This window comes from Tenebrio molitor, chromosome 1 (assembly GCF_963966145.1).
Source record: "Tenebrio molitor chromosome 1, icTenMoli1.1, whole genome shotgun sequence".
Lineage (NCBI taxonomy): Eukaryota > Metazoa > Arthropoda > Insecta > Coleoptera > Tenebrionidae > Tenebrio > Tenebrio molitor.
The window spans coordinates 7,073,307-7,096,732 of record NC_091046.1 but is presented as its reverse complement, the minus strand read 5'-3'; the positions used below and the strand labels follow the sequence as shown (position 1 = coordinate 7,096,732).

At 35.0% G+C, this 23,426-nt stretch overlaps 1 protein-coding gene across 9 annotated transcripts in view; it reads left to right on the top strand.

Moving 5' to 3' along the window:
- LOC138128267 (serine/threonine-protein phosphatase 2B catalytic subunit 2-like) overlaps positions 1-23,426 on the top strand; it is a 144,613-nt gene that overhangs the window by 45,519 nt on the left and 75,668 nt on the right. Inside the window, exon 3 of one of the 9 annotated variants that reach the window (XM_069044503.1) lies at positions 8,513-8,561. The exons of the other annotated variants lie outside the window; for them this stretch is intronic. The gene's annotated coding sequence lies outside the window, so the exon portion shown is untranslated. The remainder of the gene's footprint in view (positions 1-8,512; positions 8,562-23,426) is intronic. 9 annotated transcript variants of the gene reach the window in all.

Sequence of the window (23,426 nt, the reverse complement as noted above, 5' to 3'; positions counted from 1 at the left end):
CGGCAGTCGTTTTGCGGTCAGTTGTCAATAACAAATTGTTTGCAGGTTTTTTCCTGATGATTTAGATTAAATTACAGAAAAACACGATAAATATTTCCTCTTCAAAAGTCCGACAAATAAAGAGCTTTCGTTTTGAAAAGCTCTTTACAAATAATTACTAATCCAGCTTTTTTGGTTGCGTCTGCATATGAAAAAATTTCCAGCCAGAGAGAATTTTAATTACTGTTTATGGAATAAAAATGCATTTTCCGTACCCGTTTCCATTTAAATGAAAATTTAAATGCAGCAGCCACTGTGCGGTTTATTGTCAATGCAAATTTTACTATTTTTTGCGTACGTATATACAATCAGTTTTAGTCGTAGATACGTAATCGATTATTTTCTAGATTTCTGTTAAATCATATCACGGTACGAAATTTGTTTGTTCTCTTTTTTTTTAAATATGTATCAATTTTTAAAAAAATATGTATAAATACAGGGTGGTCCCCATATAACCTGCCAGAAGAAATCCAGTAATAGGTGACGATGAGTAGAACTCATACACAAAAAAAGTTTCTAATAAAAGTCTTTTCGTTTTCGAGATAAAAATAATAGAAAATTTGGTCAAAATTTGCTGTACGCTAATGAGTTAATCGGTTTTAAAAAGGTAATTCTGGTTACTTAGCTGCGATTTCTTTAGCAACAATACCTGCAACACCTATGACATTTGTCAAGTTTAATTTTAAATTTGCTAATCCTTCAAAACGTTACGAAATTCACGAAACAAGAATACGCCGATTTGCATTTACTCTATGGCGAAACACGTGGTAATTCAAGACCGGCAAGGCTCCCATACGGCGAGCGTTTTCCTGAAGGAGTCCTTCCGTCTCGTTGTACTTTTGTGGAGCTACATCTGCATTTATGTGAGGTTGGTTCTGACTGATTCCAATACGATGGCGTCCCCGATCCTCCATTTAACCCCTCTGGATTTTAATTTTTGAGGCCACACGAAAGATTTGGTATACGAAGTTGAAATAAATACAAAAAGCCAACTCCAGAAACGCGTAACAGACGCCGCGAACCAGATTCGTAAAAACCCAGAAATGCTGAATTCTGTTTATGAAAATTGGTACCAGCGTACTCAAATGTGCTTAAATGCCAACGGAAGGCAAATAATGTTTCTAGTCTAGTTTACCTTTCATTAGTTAGTAGATATTCTCAGTTAGAGTTGAAAGTACGAATATGTAAAGTACAAATAAATTTATTCAATACATTATTTTGGCTATTTAACCACAATTAAGACGATACTCTTATTACACAGTTCTTCCACAATTTTGCACACACTACCTCTACATTTATTTACACATTGAGGAACACCACTTTATTTATTACTCATTCATCTCAGTCTACAAAATCAGCTTTTGTACCTAAATAAGCTGGTGAATTAACGCACGCAGTTACAGCGTTTTCAATAAATGTCATTAATTTGATTTAGTTTGTCAGATTTGAAATTTGTCATAAACGATACAGGTACCTATGTTGCTTAGATACTGTCATCCTTACAAACACCAACAATTAATTCCTGAGTAGGTACGTATTTTTGTTGTCAGCAGCGTGTGGATAGGGGTTAATTTATCCCCATTATTTTGGACCTAACGAAGGGGGGTTTTTTGGACTTGTTAGATCCTTCTAATGACCCAGAATTTTTTTGGCAGATTATATCGGGACCACCCTGTATCTACCTTCAAATGTTTACTTTAGTATCAAAATTATTAGATTAAATGAAATATTTCTTTTTTTTTGACAATTTAGTTTAGTGAACTGTTTTGCCATCACTTGTTTTAAGTCTAGTTCTAGCATGGTCTGTGGGATTCAAAATACAGTTATTTACGTTCCTCACTGTGCTTTTAGCTGTCACAACGAAACAGTCGAAAATGTAATACATTTTCAGGTTCTTATTCAAGATTTTTTTGGTGTGGTTAATTTCCAAATGCACGTTTAGAGTCTCGATTAAACTGGAACTAATGATGCAGTGGTCTTAAATAGTGAATTGCTGAAGTAATGACCTATATTAATCGTACACCGCGAACAAAATTTAAAATCATGAAATTACTCATTATGAAAACCAGAAAAGAAAATCAAGTTTCGCAGTTTACGAGATTTTTATTAATTAAAAAGGGAATTATGAATAACATGGAAGACAAAAATGCGATCAACTTTTTTTTTGACAAGCGATGACAATTTATGTTCTATTATTATACGGTATTTGTAATAAATGTACTTTAATACTTTTGTCACGCGACAACAGAATGAAAGAGAAATTAGACGCTGTAATGATAATTGCTTACTATTAATATAATTTAGTTAATTATGTTGATATACTTTCGGGAATGTTAATTGCAGTCATTTTAGTAAGAGCGTAAGGTAGCTAATAATGAAGGTTTTAGCGTAATATACAAAACAGCAAATTAATCCCACATATAAGAAAACCGAAAATAAATTCAAATATGTAGGTATAAACTAGTTATTTACGTAACAAGTATGGTAAGTGAGACTTTACTGAACAGTTAGGCATATTTTAGCACGAGCGATGAAAGTCTACGAGTTCAGTGGAAACACTTTCGATACTCGTATGTGTTACGTACAACAGTTTTTATACAACCTTTTAGCTAAAGGTTAAAAAATTAGATTTATCGTTGAAACAAGCAAGCCTTCGTGGCGACGTAATAATTACGTTGTCTGATTTTTTTTTTCAGTAAGTAAAAAGTCGTAAAACAAACGGCGCATCAAATATTTTCATTTTCTACGCTTAATGATGGAAACTAGTGGTCGCCCAGCGGTCGAAATTCGACCGTTATTCATTAATTTTCGAGTTATTTGAAAAATACGAATGATGGGAAACTGAGGTATAGCTTGACTAAGCCATATTTAAAAAACAATAACGCGTTTTTTGACATTTCCTTTGGGTTTTTTTAATGCCAGTGGTTTCGCCAAGGCTACACAGTTAATTTGCCTATCTTTTTCAAATTATGTAAAATTTAAATAAAGAAATTAATACAAAAAATGAAATAAAGAATACGTGCTTCGAATTTGTTAATATATTTTTTGTCCATTGAACTTAAAGTAGTTGATTCAAAACTTCTGTGTAGAGGTTTTTTTTTTAAACTCGTTCATCGTTTGCTAAATGCCCTTGACCGTTATACAGGGTGTTCTCGAAGTTGACGCGTTCCTTGTAACACGAGGTACTACACATTATTCTTAAGAATTTTAGCCTAAATCTAACTAAAATGTTTGTATTAACGGAGCTCATTATTTTCCTAATAATAAAGCCATTTCGACTAATTAGATGACAACTCTGACAGTAGTTTTGATTAACGTCCATGCTTATTTGATTTTTTTTTGTCAATTCCAATTTCTAACAAATCAGCGCAAATTTGAGCAGGACCGGTTTCAAAAATTTCAAAAAAATTAACTTATTGTATCTTCATTGCCGTACACATTTTACTAAGGTGATTTTGGCTAAAATTCTTTAGGACAACGCATACTATCACATGTTAAAAGGAACGCCTCAACTTCGAAAACACCCTGTAGTTGGAAATGTGTATAAAATCTCAAACCATCAAATGATCGAACTCTACTTGCTGGGGTGTACGTGTAAAAACTGGCTGCATCAATAAAATTCGAATTTTTTCGAATGTTTGTCCTTGAGACTTATTTATTGTCGTCGCAAATGCAGGTATAATTAGAATTTGAGTTCTTTGAAAGTTAAATGGTAAAATAATACCCGAAATATGTTAAATTTATACGTGGAATCAAAATTCTCTTATTGCGTGCGGTTCCATTTAAAACTTCGCAATCAATAGCATTAGGATGCATAAGCTTGATGCGCATTTTTGTTCCATTGACTAATGCTTCCTTTGTATTTAAGTTTCTGATCAGTAAATCGATGCAATTAACTTTCAATACTAACTCACGTGATGGCAAAGAATAGTCAAAGAATTTTGTACATATTTAACTCCGAAGAGTTTTTTTTTTTTTTTTAATAAATGGAGTGGATTTCACTGCGGGGGGATTAAATCAATTACAAATCATCCACTCCAAATTCACCCCGCATTTACTCCGCTAATTTTTTACAGTGTACGAACGTAAACAATGAATGTTTTATTTAATTTAATTTAATGCATTTGTAACACATATTATACATAAATTTGATCTTTCTGCACTCCTTCTCCATATGAACTTTAACTATGCCAAATCTCACACTCCTCCGCGCGCACAATGTGCTTAAAAAGGGGTACAATATATACAGGGTGATTCTCGAATAGTGCCTGATTTCTTTATAAAAATATAATTATTTTAGCACATTTGGTTGACACTACTGTTTCATTTTTCTGAAATCGGATTACTATGATCACAAAATTTTATTCAAACTGAAAAACAGTGAAGTATTCTAATGAAACAATAATTTATGATGCAGGAATAAAGGCGCTAAATCAGACACTATTCGTCAATCACCTTGTAGATTGACAATGAAGAATGAGTAATATTGGTAATCCTAATTTTGCATGTCAGCTCCGAATAACAATTACATAATTAACTTTGGTTGTTTATATTAGAGCACGAAGAATATTTTCTACACTAGTGCCGAATACTTTTCATACATCATAGTACCGTAAACTAAACGCAACGTTTCGGTATTCAGCAGATGAGTACAGAAAAGATATGCTTTTAAAAAGAGTTCAGAAGAATCTGGTAAATAAAAACAAGAACTGTGTTTTAGTTTTTTTTTTTTAATGTACCTATTACTTAAGTAGTAACATTATTACAAATAAATAAGTAATAATAATAACATTTATTGGTGCTAACATTTATACAATGTCAATGCAGTGTCAAAATAAATAGAACTTTCGTTAAAGTACCAATAACAATACAAACAAAAATTATTGTGAATGACAAAACGCTAAACTGAATTTAATCAGGACTGCAAACACAGACAGCACAACACCAGACCTTGACAAGTATTACTGTTGAAGAATTCCTCAAATGTATGAATAGGTATTGTTGATTGCCTTTTGGAACAAGCTTCTAAACATATCATAATTGTTTCTAGAGTTTATACCTGTACAGATACTATACAGATATAGTAGCGGTCGGGGAAAATGGGAATCTCGTTTCTTGACGTAAATACAGGCTGTTTCTGAAATACGTGCCCCACAATTTTTACCAAACGAGTCGTTTTGTGTGATTAACTAGTTTCTATTTTTTGTAACCATGAGAATCTAAATGTTGGTTACTTATTTTTTTCTATAACAGTGGAGCTTTTTAACAAAGCTCTGTTTCTATCACAACAGAAAATTTTCGCCCTTACCCATAGGCGGGTATACACTTTGATGGTTAATTTATTCCAAATTTTAAATCAGTTTGCATTGCTTTTTCGTAAAAATGTTATAGAGAAAAGTTCCATGATTTGGCGCATTCTTCCACCGATTAAAATTAACACACGTATTTCAGAAACATCCTGTATATAACTTTGGGCTGTATTTAAATAAAACTGTAAGGGTTATCATTTTTAAGATTTACGACAGCGACAAATTTTTGCCTGCCAACAACTACCTCATAGAAGGGCGACGGTTTACAACAGAAAAGTGCCCATCGACTGCTTGAAGTAGTAAATCTAATAATGATAATCATGACAGTTTTAATTAAATACAAATACAACCCAAAGTTATTTAAATCCAAAAGCCAGATTCCCATTTTTCCCGGCCGCTACTATACGTTTTATCGTATCGTAGTTTTCTCAGGTAAGAGTACACTCTTTCACTATCGGACATTTTGTTTGTTAAAAAAAAATGAGCAAATGCAAATTTGGTGTGCCTTTTGTGAACTAAAATTTAATAAAATCCCCATCGTGCAGCGCCTACTAAGTGTTAGTACATATTCTGCCGGAATAAACGATAATATTAGGGAGGTAGCTTTTTATTTATTTTTTATTATGTATTACAGACATTTTTTTTCTGTTGGTTACTTTTTTCTCTTACTGCAATTTTTTTGCCGCTAAAACTATTTTTCGGTGCCTACTGGGCCTGCTCGTTGATAAGGCAACACCGCTGCTTTTGAGCTATCCTTGAGAACTCAGTAATAGACCCTCTGAAAGCATCTGATCCCAAATTCTTTTTCCTCACAAGGATCTTTTAAAGATTTTGATTTTCGGAGGTAAGGTTTTCTGTTTTCTTGAAAAATCTCATTTCCACTGCTTAACATTGGACTGACATTCAGCGCCAGCATCTTAATCATCTCAATAAATTCGTTCCAAGTCTTTTTCTTTTTTTTGTTAATTGGAGAATTTACCCTCAGGTTCGAAACACGAAAAACCAAAATATTCGATTTTACAACTTGATTATAATTTCCCGCTTAAAATTAGTATCGGGTGTTCATTTATCGGGTGTTCATTTAAACTTCTCCTCAAGGTTGGCGTTGATGAGTCGATTGTGAATGCACCACGGATTACGGATCACGGATCAGCTGTCTAAATCTAACCTCACTTTTTACGTTGTTTGTGGTTTTACTTTGCAGACTGACGAGTGGTGTGTTCACAATCGACTCTTCAACGCTAACTTTGAGGAGGACAAATTTAAATGAACACCCGATATTTATGTATTGATTATGTAGGTTTATGTTGAAAGTGTAAACCTACTTGGCAGTTAATAAAGATCGGGTGCATTTCTTTTGTTTGCAAAGTATTTCCCAAAAAACAAACTTTAATTCTTAACAAGGTTTCAAGTAGATTTCGTTGTCAAGTCCTGAAGAAAAGTTTCATGTTGAGATTAATCGAGCCCTCTATTTGATTCTAAAATTATGAATACAGCCAATAAAAACTTGGGGAAAACAAACACAGTAATAATTAGTAATTGTTGAGACGATCTATTTCTCGTCTGCAACGTAATTGGAAAAGTTTTCCTAATATTGTAGAACAAGAAAGTTTCAAGTTCACTGGATTGTCGATGATTGCCAGAAGAGATGAACGATTTCCACTTTTAAAACGCTTTAAATACTTTTTAGAAGGTGAAGAGATCAAGGGTGTTTTCAGTTTATTCTTGTCACATTAAAGGTGTAGGGAATGTTGCTGGAGAGTGAAAAATTTAGCCAAGGAAAGGAAACAGTAAAATGTTCCTGGAAGCCAAAAGACGACACAATTTGTTTACTACTCGTAGGTACAATAATAAACAATGCCGAACTCTGTCGTCAACTTTATCAGCATAAAGGCAAAACAATGGCATTGACCTCGGTAATGAGAAGTAACAATGTTTGTTGTTGTTTTTATCAATATTTTATTGTAATTTTTGACGCACATGATTTACGTTCGTTCACAAAAATAATAATCAAAATTTAGTTTAGAAACAAATTCTTGCGGTTGAAAATTACGTCGGCTCCGAATCGTTACGTTGTCAAAATGTGGAAAAAAAATCGCCATCATCATCGTAAAAATCAACTTATCAACGATTCGTATTTTACATGAAGTGATTTATGGTGGGCAAATATTGCGTAGGTAATGCCGCTATTGTGATAAGAAAATTATTGATATTCGTAGGTGGCTTCGGGGCCCTGTAATAATATCCTTTCAGCATGCACCCTTCCAATTTTCAGCATAAACAATTTATTGCACGTAGATGTTCGATCGTTTATGAATGTGCAAAACCTTTTATCAGCATTGCAAAATATAGGCAATATACTTTTATGACTGTGCAGTTCCTTTTCTACTGGCTGAGCTCTCATTCAGGACTTTACGACGTGAACGCCGTTCGTTTCTACCTGCGTCGGCATCCGCCATTAATATTTTCCCATATATGAAAGTTTTAATAAAACGCGCCGACATCGCGGAAAATGATTCGCAGTTAATGTGTTTACACCGGTGAAGTTCCGGGCGGTGATTGTGATTTTAATTCCGGCGATGGTGCAGAAACGGTTCGATTATGGGAGGTGTGCGAGTGGGAATGGTGGATTATCCGTCAATTATCGCGACCAATTTATTTATCTTTTAATTTAGGGAAACGCGAGGGGTCGACGAAGGAGCGAGCGTGTTCCTGGCGAATATTTCACAACAGGACAGAATTGTCTTCACATATTTTTGAACGAAACGTCGTTATTGTTCGACGACAGTTGTCTCCAGTTCGTTGTACGTGCACAAAGTCCAAAGGACTAATTGTGTTCGTAACTGTCACAGCGGAAGCTCCACTTTACACATTCATCCGTAAAAATTGACATAGCTTTTTCAAATTTAGCTCCAAACCTGTAACGTTGTATTTTATGACATCGCTGACAGCCTAATGTAATTTAGTACGTTTGTTAACCAACGCTTCCAGATGTTAGATGCTAGTAGGTTGTACCTAAAGTGGGTTGACGTCGAGATTATTAGATAATAAAACAAGATCGAGTGTGTGAGATACACTTTTGTAATTTATTTCACGCCAAATTATACCGGAGCTTGTCGCTAATTTTTTCATTGGTTTGGCTTATTTGGTGTTGTTTGTTGCAGGTATGTACAGAGTGGGCCTTTATCAGAAAATCGAGTTGCATCGTTGAAGGTAATGCCATTTTTTAAAATACCTTTTAGATGACCCTTTTCCTTGCGGAAGCGCCTTTTTTTTCGGACGGAATTAAAAGTGCAGCATTTGCACCGGGAGGAGAAGTCAGGCGTACGCGAAATGCAATTAAAAGAAATTGTGACGGTTTTGTTGGTTTGTTACTTATTAGAGTCGGAAGTTGCCGCGATAAAAACTTCGGACTGAAATATTTGCGGCTGGTCGAGTTTGCAGCAGTTCATCCGAAGTTTTTTGATAATTATGTTTACGCGAAACATGCGGGAAAGTTCAGAATGTACAGGAGGGTAGGTACAAAATTAAAACGGTGTCCGTAGGAGAATATCTATAAGGTAGTCTTCTTATTTTTCGAATTGTAACAATAAAATTTTGGGAATCCGTTCTGTAGGAACTGAAAGCTTCTGTTTATCTTACATTTATATTCTATTTTTAATCAATTGTTTTTACCTGAATTTGTAACATTATTTTTTTTAGTAAAAGATAACATTTTTAAGAAAAAATATTTACTAAGGAATAAAACACTTCTATTTTTTGTGCTGTCATATTTATAAAATAAAAATTAGATGATTTGTTTTCTTCTGGAGAATCTTTTTCTTTTTTCTTTCCAGACACGCTAATGTTGCTTCATTCTTTCTTCCAGTGAGTCCTAAGTAGGCTAATATGAACTTTTTTTTAAAACATAATTTTTTCGACCAAAAAAATTTAGTGTATTATATCATGAAGAATCGTGATTTTTAAAAAGTGCCAGAAGTGCCTGAAAGTTTCTTCTGAACCTTGTGGTTGCGAATTTGGAAGTTATAATTAAAAAAACAGGTTTTTAGGGTTTTCGCAAATTTTTGTCTTCGGTCCATTCCATCGTTTCTCACACCCCTATGAAACACCTGAGAGGCCTGACATTTTTTTCTTTGTTTTAACTTCCGAACCGCTCTATCGGCTGGTGAAAACCGGAAGGACCTGTCTCTATCCGTTTTTGAGTTATCGAACCAAAATCGAAGGATGTTTTTCGATACGAATTCCGTGCATAACTCCTCAAATCGATGAGCTAAGAAACAACTCATATCAACAGCGTATACCGGAGGTTAGAAATGGCTTATATATGCATTTTTCAGATTTTTTTGAAGACAACCAATTGGAAAAAAGTTTTGTTCTATATCTCAAATAAATATTGCAGCACATCTGACAATCGAGCAGATTTAGCAAAATATTCAATGCATTTTTTTTTCATTCTCACCAGAAGTCTTGTCATTGGAATGGGTTCTTAAAAGTACCGTTTATGTAGGGTATAAGAACTTTTTTTGTGTTTGTTTCCCGAGATACATAACGTAGAAAGTGGTATATGTATAACTAAATACATACATTTTTCAGTTTATGTACCTAACTTGACAGCTGTCAAAGATATCCTCAAAATTTACAATTAATTCATGTTTTTCAAAATTTTTGACTAAACGAACACGAAAAACGTTGTGTGCACCTCGGCCAAAAAGTGCCTTTTGTCCTCGCCTGTTTTCAAGTCTCGGCTCTGCCTCGACTAGAAAACCCAGCACAAATAACTATCATAGATACATGAATAGACTGCTTCTGATGAAGACTAGTGCTTATCTGTTAAACTTGATTATTCCTCAAATCATTACCTTGCAAGCTATCCCGAAGAAGTATCTTCGAAAAAATGATGAATTTTACCATTCTGCTTGCCTCTTGATTTGTCCATCGTGGATTTAGTAAATGCTATTTGGAATTCATTGCCTGGATGATGGTCTTGGTTCCCTAGATACTAGACTAACCTTGTTTCTTCACGAAGTCTGCTAAGTGGAAGTCCCATCACATTAATAGTTCTTGCAGATGCTATTGACACAGTAGGCCTTATTTACTCTGTAATGACACCTCAAAGCTTTGATTTTTTCACTAGATCATTTTGCCTTGTGTTAGTTCTGTAACGAAATGACGATCTTCCACTTTGTTGGAAATTACTTACGCAAAAATTGTAGGACGATAGTGTAATCATCACTTGCAAGATCAACATTTTCTACTAAAGGACAAGTTGTTTCTCTTATGTTAAACAGTTGACTTTTAATTTAGTCGCGTTTGTATTGACCGAGAACAAGACGACAAAAGCAGGTTTTAGTAGTTTTAAAAACTCAGTTTTTGACATTAGAAGAAATCTTTACCGTAAAAACTTTTTGTACTAACCGAAAGTAATTTATTTCAGCAGTTTTGTTCAAATTGGACTGTTGCTGCTTGGTGGTGCAATTTCAGTGACGAAGAGTGTGATAATCCAAGGTGGCTTGGTGGCCGCATGGCTGTCGGAGAAAGTACTCCGAGGTCGCGGTCCCGATGCTAGTGGGTTCGAATCCCACCGAAGGGGGAGGATTTTTTCAAAGGAAGGAACCTCCGCCGGGCCATGGATGTGTGTGTATGTCTCCTCGGGGCTGTGACGGTAGGGTGGTGGATGGAAGAATCTCAACACTCTTTCGGCCACCACCGGGAGGTCAGCACGGGTTCGAGTCCCGTCGGGAAGGGCGCCCATGGGTGTATAAATGTTGTTGTGTATGTCTGTGAATGTGAGGAGGTGGAATGGGCGTGGGTGGCCGGGGAAAGTGCCCCGGAGCCCCGTCGCATCACCTGAAGAAAGGATAGGCAAAGGAACAAGGAAAATGAATGAAAAAATGGCCGACCGAAAGGTAGAGACCATTTCATCTAAGAAGTACATGATGACTCATCGAAATCTGACCGTACGACGCTAGTCAGCTGATGATCAGTGCCGTAGAAACATTACGATTAGCTGAAGAGTCACTATAGTTCAATTAATTTATATGATTGAAATTCTAACAAATCAATAATTGAACAATGAATACCATAAAACGATACACAGCGAAAGGAATAACAAAAACAAAACACTTTAAGTAAGAAATTACAACGAGCGCATGGATTCCACCTGGTTGATAGGGCTGTACGCCGCTGGACTCAAACCTCCCCTAAAAATTTGAACATGGACTCGTCTGACGACAACGCGTTTGTGCGCATTATGTATTGTAATTTCAATGTGGTTGTAGGTCGTAAAATTTTATGGTACTTTAAGTTAAAGATCTTGCGGGGCTTATAAATCCTAGTTTACCACTAGCAGGTAATATTTTAAGCAGGGTTGTATTGTACATTTGGTATATTTGCATTGTACGGCAAACGGCACGCGCCGCATCCCAACCTTTTCAAACCCAACCATTGTGCCCGTTAATCGCTCATAATATCCAATAAAATTTTACGACCTACAACCAAATTGAAACTACAGTACTTCTTAGATGAAATGGTCTCTACTGTAAAAGCCGTATGGCAAAAAAACGGGAATGAGTGTGATAATCCAAAAGACCCCAAATTCTTTGGAACCTTCCTAATTTTATTCATCTTATTTTTATCTGCTAATTCACATTCACCTTCATATTTCCGATGGATTTTCTTTTTTATTCTTCTGTATTTTTTTCGTCATCTATTGATATTCTTTTCCTGATATTCCAATGTCCGTTTTTTTTGCTTACTTTGTTGTTACTTCTTCAAACTTTTATTCGGAAAATTGATGTAATAATTTCTATTGGTAAAGGACTCTTTACTCTATTTATACTTCATTGGTCGGTCTGTATTTATATTGTTCCATATACCCTGCAATTTAGTGTTGACTGGCTATTTTTACTTTCTCTGCTCTATAAATATTCTTCTATTGCTATATAAATGTTCCTCTATTCACCAATTTGCTTATTTATTTTCCACCTGCTCTGTACTCTTTGGACGCTTTGTTTTCATTACTTCGTGGTTTTTGGTTTTGTGTTGACTACTAAAGATAAAACAGTATGTACTAGCAACAGCAACGTAGAGAAACCTGTCGCTTCTGGAGTAGACTCTGGTCAAGGAAAAAGACTGTCGACGTTATTTAATTACATAGTAATAACGGTATTTTATTCGCCAAGTCTTGAGGCTCCCTAACACTCCAAACCTTTGTGAAACCATGAAATGTTTGTGGACGTTGAAAATTAAGTGTCTTCATTAGTCCAAATTCCAAAAAAATGATCTCCGCGTCGGTCCCATCTGCTCCAACTCCATGCACTATAATTATAAATAACAATTCCATAAAGCCGGCAATTTAGTTTTGAGTTATTCGAAATATCTCTCTTGATAATGGAGGCGGCGACAGCTTCATGCGGAATACCCGTTTTAACTATTTTGCTAGTAAAATAAACAGATGCTAACAGTTTTCGTTTAATTAAAAGTAAAGTAAAAGACCTTTCCATAATGAAGAGTTCTTACCTAATGACTTGGCAATCTGCCAGAACCAGTTGATTTTCGTTTGCAATTGGCCATTCTCACCTCTACTAGCCCTCTGCTTAAAGCGGTAGTAAACCGATCGATGGCGGCGTATTGCACGCTTCAGTCGAACCGCCCCATTGTGTCCTTGTGGGGGCGGCGGCCCCGCTGCGACGATGATATTCGGTCACGGTCGTTTAATACTGCAGACTTATTCTCGCCTCCACTCGGAATTTGTTCTTCTGCCTGATCCGTCCAAGAAATCCCGGTCGAACTCCAGCTTTGGTTTCGATCGATTCGCGCGAAGGGGTCGGGGTTCGATCTGACGACCTACTTCGTGCTTCACCTGTTACGGATCTTCAGTGTTTGTTTTATTCACCATCGATTCGTCAAGTGGAACAATTTCGTTGCAATTTGGCCCGGTCGAAATTTAAATAAATCTTGAATGGTGTCGTCGGGTCTTGCTTTTTGTGACATATCGAAGTGTTGTAGTCGATCGCAAACGAACGATTGTGTCAAATTTGGGTCATTAGATGGGGGAGTGCGATCTAAAAATAAATATCATTAAATCCCTCCGGTGTTTTGTGCTGCTTTGGCAAAAAGAAAAAGAGTTCACGGCTTGTTAGCCACCGTTTGTACCAAATGATTAATGTATCCAGAAACGAGGGACTTGTTTTGCAAAGATTTCACTTATCACATTCCTATTCGTGTCACATACGCTATTTATTTATGGCTTTATAACAGGTAATATATTTAAATTCTAATAACAACACGGACCGTTCCGCCTGAATATCTTATCTGTTCGATTTATTAACACTTACTTAACATTTTTTAAAAATCCGGAATAGATAAATCAATATCCATCAGATTATGAGCGTGAAAACAGTGATTTATGGTTTTCACACCGTTTTATTTGAATCAGCGCTGCGGGTATTTATTTATACAGTCAGATAGTCAAAGGCGAGTAATTTCTTAAATTAAAAGTAGATTTGTATCGCGTGTTGTGGAATTACGGAGCGCGGATTTAATAAACTGATAACGATAATTTGTCATTGATTAATTAGCGGATTTGATAATCGGCTTAGTGCAGCATCCAATCTATTAATGCAGTGCGCATTGGTGGTGATTCATTACCGACTTATCGATCTAAATGTGAATTATTAATTCCGGTTTTGTTTACTCTACAAGATTCTAAGTGTCGACAATTATGAAAACATTTTGCTGACCTTGCGTTCATTTTCCGGGAAAATGTCGGTTCCCTCTTTCTTGTTTAAATAAAATTTCAGTTATAAAAATTTTCCAGATGACTATCACTATTCATGAATTATAAAAGCTTATAATTAATTCAATTTTGCGTTCGAACATTTTAATTAATCAAATTTAAATTTTACAGTAAAACAATGCAAATTTTAGGTTTATGTTTTATTTCCTGATTAAATCAGCTGGACGTTTCGATGTTGTTTTTTCTAACTGAAACTGGTTACGCGTTTGCGAAACGAACCAGTTACAAAAAAATGACCTTTAGTTTTTAACCTAAAAAAATTAAAAAAATCGATGTAACTTTACTGTTTAAAATGAATTCAAATTTTTATTAATCAAAATCTATCACAAAATTCGCAACTCGAAAGCTTTTCAATACTCTTTATAACTTTTCGTTTCGAACAATTTCAAGTTTTTTTGTGTTTTACAAATTTAAAACAGAACGTTTAGAATTCCTTGCATGCGGCGGTGTTTTTGCTTCGCCTATAAATTACGTATTGTTTTTATTTACTTTTATTTATTGTTTGGACCGATAAAAAATTCAGTACCTTTAAATTAATGTTGTTACGTTGCCGGTAATAATTTCGGTTTATTATCTAAAAACCGTGATTATTTTTTGTGGATCTCAATTAAAATAATTAATGCAGACATGGTGCTCGCGTGATTATGGTCTAAATCATCGACATGTAACCTACAAGATTCCTCAGAATTTGCACGTTGTGTAACGATAACAAAATAATTAATTTTAATAAAGCACAAAGTAGTGGTTTAACGCGGACAAAAAATCGTAAACCCGGTTTAGATAACGTAATTGAATCAATTTGAGTCATCAATGAAGCATTATTTAAAGAGGTTTTATTGGATTAGTAAATTCAGTACATAGTAATTTAAATAAAAAATAGTTCATAAATTAATTGTAATTTATTCTGTGCCCGAATAAAATTTTGTTTTATCTGATACGGTCGCATTGATGTTGTATTATTGGATTTATTCTTTTTACATGAATATATAATAAGCGTTTAATATAATATGTGGAAATATCCACCTGGCAACGTTCACGTGCAAAGATTTTTTTCATAATTTGAGGTCGACAAAATTTTTCGAACTTTCGAGGGAGCTTTTAGTTTATTTGAATTTTCTCCGTTCTGTTTTCAATCGGCGTATCAAATGAGCTTGCTATTTTAACTTTAACGGTTCAGTTTTCAGTTTTATTAGTAGGTGACTGTTGATGCTGATTGGACGTAATGGAGAGTGGACCCCGTAAATGAATAAATCCGCATTGCTGTTTGACTATTTTCGCGTATATTTTTCGCCTCACGTCGGACATTCACCGAGGTGTGAAAATCAAAATATTCTATTTATAATGTTGTATCTGGACTTTTTTTTGACATCCCAAATAAACTTGTTCTTTGTGCGAGAGCCGTGAAATTCTCAGCTTGAAAACTTTGTCATGTAAATCAGTTTTCGCACGTAGCAGACGAGCGGACGCTGGAAATGTACACGTGAGCGTCAGGATTTTTTCCAGACAGATGTTTACGTGTGAAGCTTTAACAAGCTTTACACCTGCTTTGGGTGGAACAAAATTAAACATGAATGAATATGTAATTTCCGCCAGACGGGAGAATTGTGGAAGGATGGAAATGCTTTGAACGGAGTGGATTTTGAAAGCATGAAATTTTGACATTTTCCAGTTTTAGATTTACATTGTGTGCATTTTGAGTTTCATTTTTATCTTAAAAGGGATATGCATTTTTGAGTAATTCTTAATGCGAAACGTTGGTACATAGTTGTATTTTTTTTTTCATTAAGAGGTGTATTTGGGAACAAGTGGGCAGTGATGTGATGTTGCAGAAGATTTATTTAATATGGAGCAATCAACATAAAGTAGTTATCTACTACTAATTAGACGTAATTTACCTACGTAGATTCACGTCACGAACTTTATCAAAACAACTTCATACATACATACGTAAATTAGCAGACGTAACTTTAGGTACTTCTCCTTTCTGATGGTAAAGTTTTTCTGTTTCTGATACAAGTATCAATGTTGTTAGGTGAGTGTTTGCATTATCATAAGTGCAATTTAAGTTGTTTGTATACATTTCTACATCGAGGCAGCATTAATTTTTTTGGTACTCATTTGACCGACAGCTTCCACATAAGTGTGAGCCCATAAATTTCGAAAAAAATAATTTTAACAGTTTTACTTGTGATCAAAACTTACCAGTATGTCAATTTCTGTAACGTTATTATTCTTTAAAAAATTGAAATTAAAAAATACTTTCTTCACATCAAGAATTTGTATAAAAAATGCAAGAAAAATATAAATTTGTTGGCTTATTTCTTTTTTGGAGTGTTAAACATTTCGGCTGACAAAAATAATGAAAGTTTTCTCGTTACTGCTTTACTACTTTTTCCATTAGATCTGTTCAAAGTCGTGCTTAAGATTAATTCTTGTGTTTAATCAACAGTAGATCAACTCAAGTTTATTCAGAATGGTGAAAGTATCTTTTGTTATTGTTTAACCCGCAAAACTTTATAATTTAGCAATTTGCGGTGACGTCATAACTTGATTAAAATTTTAATGTATACCAAAAGTACACCTGGTTAACTTTATTTCTCTTGACAATACTATTATTATCTGAAACTCACCTCTGAAAAGAGAATGAAAGTTAGTTCTGGGAGTTGTCAAGTTCCACCCATTGTATAAACAAATCCTAACAAGAAGTGACACTTTTATGTTAACTCCGCCAGATATGTTTTGTTTCTGTTTCGTTAATATTGAAAATTACGTAAATAAACAAGCTTGTAAATACATAGATATGTAATTATTCTATAATTTATATTATCAATGTTGTTGTTGATTGTCGTTGTTATTAATTCTTAAACTCAATTTGTTACTTTCACCTTACGGTAAAAACGAGAGTAGAAAATTCCATTTTCCATTGCTGAAAACATTGCCCAAAACAATATGATTCGTGATTTTTGAATGGAACGTATTTTTTTTCTGCAATGGAAGTTGTTTCTAAGCGCAGTTGTTTCGTCCTCTCTTAAATTGTGGTAAAGCTTTGTGGAATTGTATTGATTCGGCTACATTTTTCGCCCCGGAGCAGCAATTATATTTACCTATCGATCGCCAAAATTTACGTTAAAATTACGTTATTTGTTTATTTGTTTTATTCAATGGGGAACTGTCGATTCGTGCTTACATTCAACTCTAACACAATAAACACTAAACTCGACATCATTAAATCTAATTAAATGGTTGTCAGAGGATGGTCGCATATTGGAGCGACGAAATACAAGATTATAAATGATTTTAACATCGTAGTGTGCTGTGGAAATTTACCACCCATAATTCTGGTGCACCTATACTACCGCAGGTTTACGTAAGATACATTAATGCGATCATTTGGTTGCCTAAAATAAGGGGCTTTTTGATAATGAAATTTAAAATAAAAAAGTGTCACAAATAATTAAATCCACAAAGAGAATCGTTAGGTGTGTTGCAGACATTTGTTTGCTCCTCTTCGCTTATTTTCAAAAACGTTGAAATGTCCTTCAAACACCTGGTCTATCAAATAACCAAATACATATTGCAAAATCTAACGGTGCCAGTTCACACTGCACGATAGAGTCCTAAACTTATTACGTGATGGCCACTAAATTGTTGTAGATAAGTCAAAGTAGCACCTGCCCTGTGTGCAGTGAGATAATCTTGTTAAAGGTGTTTGTGGATTGTGTTCCTCACACACTTGAAATTTTCCAGTTGATTTTCCTTTATTTACGCTTCCACTTCGAACAGATTTGATAATTATATCTTGAATATGGATCACCGATTATGTTTACTGAATTTAAATATTGGCATATTTCACAAAATATTCTTTCTTGTGGACACTGAATAACTAATTATATGATTGTTGTATGTTTTATATCGATAATAAGACATTACAATAACTAAATCCACTCTTATTCTTACTAAAGCAATAAAACAGTAAACAAAATGTTTACTCGTAACTACTGTAACTGATGTACCACACGGGATGGTCTTGAAAAGATTTTTTTCAGCTTCAGAACACCGTAATTTACATTTTGAAAAATATGAATAAAGCAAAACGACAAAGTAATAAGAGAAAGATGTCGGATATCAAATTTATAATTTAGCTGTATTATAGATACAGAAATTGAGAGGCGACAGATAACAATGTACAAAGTGTTCCAAAATGATTGTGGTATCGTAGGGTGCTTGGATCGGAAAAAATGGTTTGCCACCTTTCGACGATAAGGTTGCGCACTACATATACCACACATAACCTCCAAGCCGGTGGGAAGTGTCAAACATCATTTCTGTCATTCATTGCCTGTTCCCAATATTCAAAAATTTACAAGAAAATGAATGAAATGATGCCTCGGGTTTACCCATCGAAAACTAGTCAAAATATTTTATTATTCTAAGGAGTTGTAATTGGTTTAAAATAATTACAAACTGATTTAGTTAATATTGTTTGGTTGATAAACCTAACCTCTCTTATACCTGTCAGTTTTTACGGTTTTTGACAGTTGGTATCACTTTTCTAGCATGCGTCACAATTCAAAATACTCAAATTGTCAAAACCTACTACGATACCACAATCATTTTGGAACAGTGTATCACAGCCAACTGCGATGTTATGATTTATGCATTTACGCATAATTTTGTTGACGCAAATGAGTGTAATTACATGGTAGAAAAATATTATCTGGGGACAATATACACAGAGCAACGAAAAGAATTTGACAAGTTATTCGTTTCCACCGGATCTAGTTGTGGGAAGGTTTCCGAGCGTAGTAATTTTGTCCCACGGCCGAGGCAGAAACGATTACCCAGAATTGGTTGGTGGTGTAGTGAATAATTGCGCCCCCGAATAATTTATAGTGTTTATTATTGAGTGAAGGTGTAGAGGGTGGCGAGTGGCAAATGGGCAAAGTGTTATGTGTCGTGTCGGGCCCACGTGCTCCACGAAAAGTACAACGATTGCACGCGACCTACCAGTTGATGTGATAAATGCCGCTCCCAACTCCCTACATGTTCAGGAAATGACCTGGAGAATTTCGATTAATCCTTTCAGTACAGTCGCCGTCGTAATGTATGCCGAATTGATTGGTGCAATTTCGTACGCTAATGGAAAACGTGTGTCGGCTAATTCGAAAACAAAGCGTTCACAGCGCCGACGGAGTGGAGTTTCCATATTTCAGAGGAAAATTTTAATAAGGAACTGGCGGATGCACTGATTATATTGTGCGCGTAATGAGCTTCGAAGAGATGATCTCTCGCTGCCATTCTGGTTCAGTGCCATTGTGTAACGTGTAAACGTGAAGTTATAATTTCAGTCAGACATCGATGAAGCTCCGCTCTATTACGCTAAATAATTCCTTCAATGTGCTTTTAGTTTGTTAGTTTAGATTCAAATGGAAGATACACATCTACTTGAATTTTCCCATCGCCGAGTGCTCGAGTTATATCTGGAAAATCAACACGCTGAAACTTACAGACTTCAGTTGAACCGCGTGTCGTGAAGACGCTTTTCACGTTTATTTGTTCACTGAAATTTTAATACTGCTCATCGATGTCATACCGTCGTCATGGCCGTTGTGGAAACTTACGTGTTTGTTCTAATAAATTATGAATTTGATTTTGGACCGGTGGGAAACGCCATTATTCTTCGGGCAGAATATGTTACAGGAAGCGTCCCAAATTCACTGGATCGAAGATTTGCTAACGGACCCTAATCCGTTCCCTTTTCGTTCGCTCAACTAAGCCGGGATCCTGGAAGACTAACCCTTAAAGCATCCAACGGGATATGTCATTATGTGATTTCTTGTTTCCGTGAATGAATAGCGTGAAATTTTATTTTTCAGTCCTTTCATCGGCGAAATGTGCAAGAGGAATCTGAATTCCTCTAAGAGGATTATTCGAGCTGGAAGAGTTTTCAGTGGTGTTGTGTGGACGGTTTGTAGATCGATTATTGACTGACTTGGAAACCAGACTCGATAAGTAATGCTAGCAGCAATATAACGCTCTCTGTATTACGCTGCAAATAAAAAAAGTGTTTGATAAAAACTAGTCAGAAACTATAATAAACAAACATCTGCTTTTGTTTTTGGACTTTGAAAAATAAGAAATATTATTTCCTCACTAGTGATTCAATTGCCATCTTTGCTTACTATTTTCACTGAGCAAAAACTACTAAAATCCAATGATCATGGACAAACACCTTTTTAAAATAACTTTCATCTTTTTTGTCACATTTATCAGTGTCTCTTTTGCACTTTTATTTACCCAAATTTTCCATTTACTCCAGATATGTTTTACATATTCTCTTCACCCGAAACCTAATTTTATTCGTCACTTTAAATTCCCATTTAGATTTAACATTTGCATAGTCTGTTTGATAAGTTGTGAAAATCTTTTATTATCTCTTTCGAAATACTAGTACCTTTCTACTTCTGGACGCAATTCTCCGAGATGGTAAAGGATATGTTCTTCCTCGAATTTCCAATTCAAGATCTACTTCTTTTGAATTCTTAACATCACGTACAGCTCACGCACTAATCACAATAAACTTAGTCATTGATCATCTCTGGATTCAACTAAAATTTGACGTCTATGCGCTGGTCATAAAGCAAATAGCTCCAGAAAGATGGGCTAATCGCAACAAAATGATGAGATGAACGGGAGTTTGCTTGGGAATGTTATCACGATCATCAATATCAATATGAGAGTATTCCAGTTAGTGAACAGACTACGTATTTGGATTCCCCTCTACAGCGCGATCTACCAAGATCGTTTTTGGTGTTTTACATTATTGTTTTCATGTCTTTTTTATTCTCTTATTTATGTATTTTTCACTTGTCAACCTTCCACCCTTGGAACACACAATATCCTGTTGTTTCCTTTGACTGCGTTTCGATAGTTTCCAACTTTTCCAATTTTTTCTGTAGCCTCATCTCTCAGCTATTCGTAATGATTGTTCTTACAATTAGAAAAGATTCAAACAATCTATTTTTTTAGAATACCCTTTTCAATCTTGCTCTCACCCAACTTTATTCTCCAAAAGAAATTTTTGATCGTTTTCTTATGCGTCTTTCACTATTTGATTGATCAAGATACTATTTTGAATATACCCATTGTCCCATTTTACACAAAACGAGAAAGTTAGGCCAGACTTAAATAATAAGGGTAGCGCAGAAGGGTATACAAGGATACGAGAGGTGGACTAATTTCCTCTGTTGATTAGTTAGTTTGTGTTTGTGGGAATATTTAAACTAGATTAAGCTATTTATAAACTAAATTGGATAATTTTAACGCAGAATCCGAAATTGAATTGTTTACTGGCTTAAATTATTTATGTTTCTAGGGTTAATTAAAATTGCGTTTTTACGATGTTGGCTCTTCTGCTTAAAAATGTACTTTTTTTTGTTTTTATTGTGTTTAATCATATGCTATCATTAAATCTAGCTGTTGATTATTAAATCTAGATATTATATTTCAATAACAATGAAATAAAGATCAGAAAGAAAAGACATGTATTTACATTAGAGAAAATTTAGAAGAAAGAAGCAAAATTTTGAATTCGTTGTCATTCGCACTCCTAAATATAAAATGTTTTCGATACGAGAGACTTTGTGCTTGTGACATGAAGGACGTCACTTCAACCAATGCCTTGAACCCTTCATTAAATATTTTCGTTTAGATTTGTGCGTTTGAAACAAACGCTCATTTTCTTTTCAAAATGTTTTTAACCACGGAATTCACAAGACGTAAATTAGTTTCGAATTCGACGTGTATGCAACCAGCCTTGCGAGCACGCTGCGGATCGTTGCTTGTTCTAACTAGAGCTACACAGTGGGCAAATGGCTTATTGATAGAGACATAGTGCAAGGGCACATTTAGAAAGTTCTCTGTTAAGCATTTTTTTAGACATGGGTGCTGTATATTTTTTCACCTTACTTTTTTCTAAAAGTCACTTCGGTATTTTCTGTCTAATAAGTAATAACGTATAAGGTTCTTCGAAAGTATTTTTTCTCGGTGGGGAAAATAATCAAATAATTATTTCTAACTCACTGGTTAAATTAAAATTTTTAGAAACAAATAACGCAGAATGCAAATATTTTCTGTACAAACTTGGCGGATTTTAGTAACCTTGCCTTGAAATTTGTTTGTCTTTAAAATTACTACACACGATGTGATTGTTTTAGTTATAATCTACCATCTCTCGCGAGAGGTTCACTTGTCAGATTCTAAATTCTCTTTCTAGTCAGGAAAAACTTCCAAATTCAGCGATTCTTGGCTGATGTTGAGGTTAAATTCACGAGAACCTTGCCAGACAGCTTCTAAATGGGTATCTGTTTCTGCTGCAACGCGTTTCACGAGTTCACGTCTCAACCAATTACTTGGAAAATCCTCCAACTGATTTGGTTGTTAGATTTGACGTAATCACAGCTGTTCCATTAGTTTCTGGTACTTAGCCGGATGATGGATGAAACACTGTGCAAACTTGCAAATGCAAATTGCTAATTTTTATCTGGGTGCATGCATCGTTGCACTAAAATTTCCAGTTGCCGAGTGAGTTGTCATAGTGCAGCATGTGTCGGTAATTTCACTAATCGTTCGTTCGTTCCGTTAACTCCGACGAAAGCTGGCTGTCATTATTGCACAATATGTTTTCTAAATCGCACGGCCACAGCTTTGGAAGTAAAAATGGTGGAGGTGATAGTTTCGCCGTTGATGGTTGTTTTGTCGTTCGAACAAGCGTTTTGTATTCGTTGAAACGTGCTCCGAGCAAAGCCTTCAACTTTCATAAAAAGTCCGGGACTCTCCAAGGAGCAATCGTCGAGATGAGCCAGAGAAACTTGTCCTCGAGACACCGTCGAACTTTTTACGAGAAACATCCAAATTGTCGATAAGAAGTTTATAAACATTCCAGCCATAAGACAAATTTGGAATTTGCCAATTTTGCTTTGAACAACTCCACTCGTGATGTCCGAGTCACCCTTTTAAGTAGATATCAAAATGTTACTTCTGGACAATTGGGCACATGAAACAAAAGCGTTGAAAAAGGACCGAAAATAAAGCCTCAACATTTTGTAAACATGCCTTAGGCTATTTAAAATCGAGCACATGCAAAATATTTTCATTAGTTATTAATACAGGTTTATTATAAATGTTTCTTACATCGTAGTTGGCTGTGAAATTTGCCACCTACAACAGATAGTAATAACTATAACTATACTATAAAAAAAAGATAAATTGAGGTGATTATT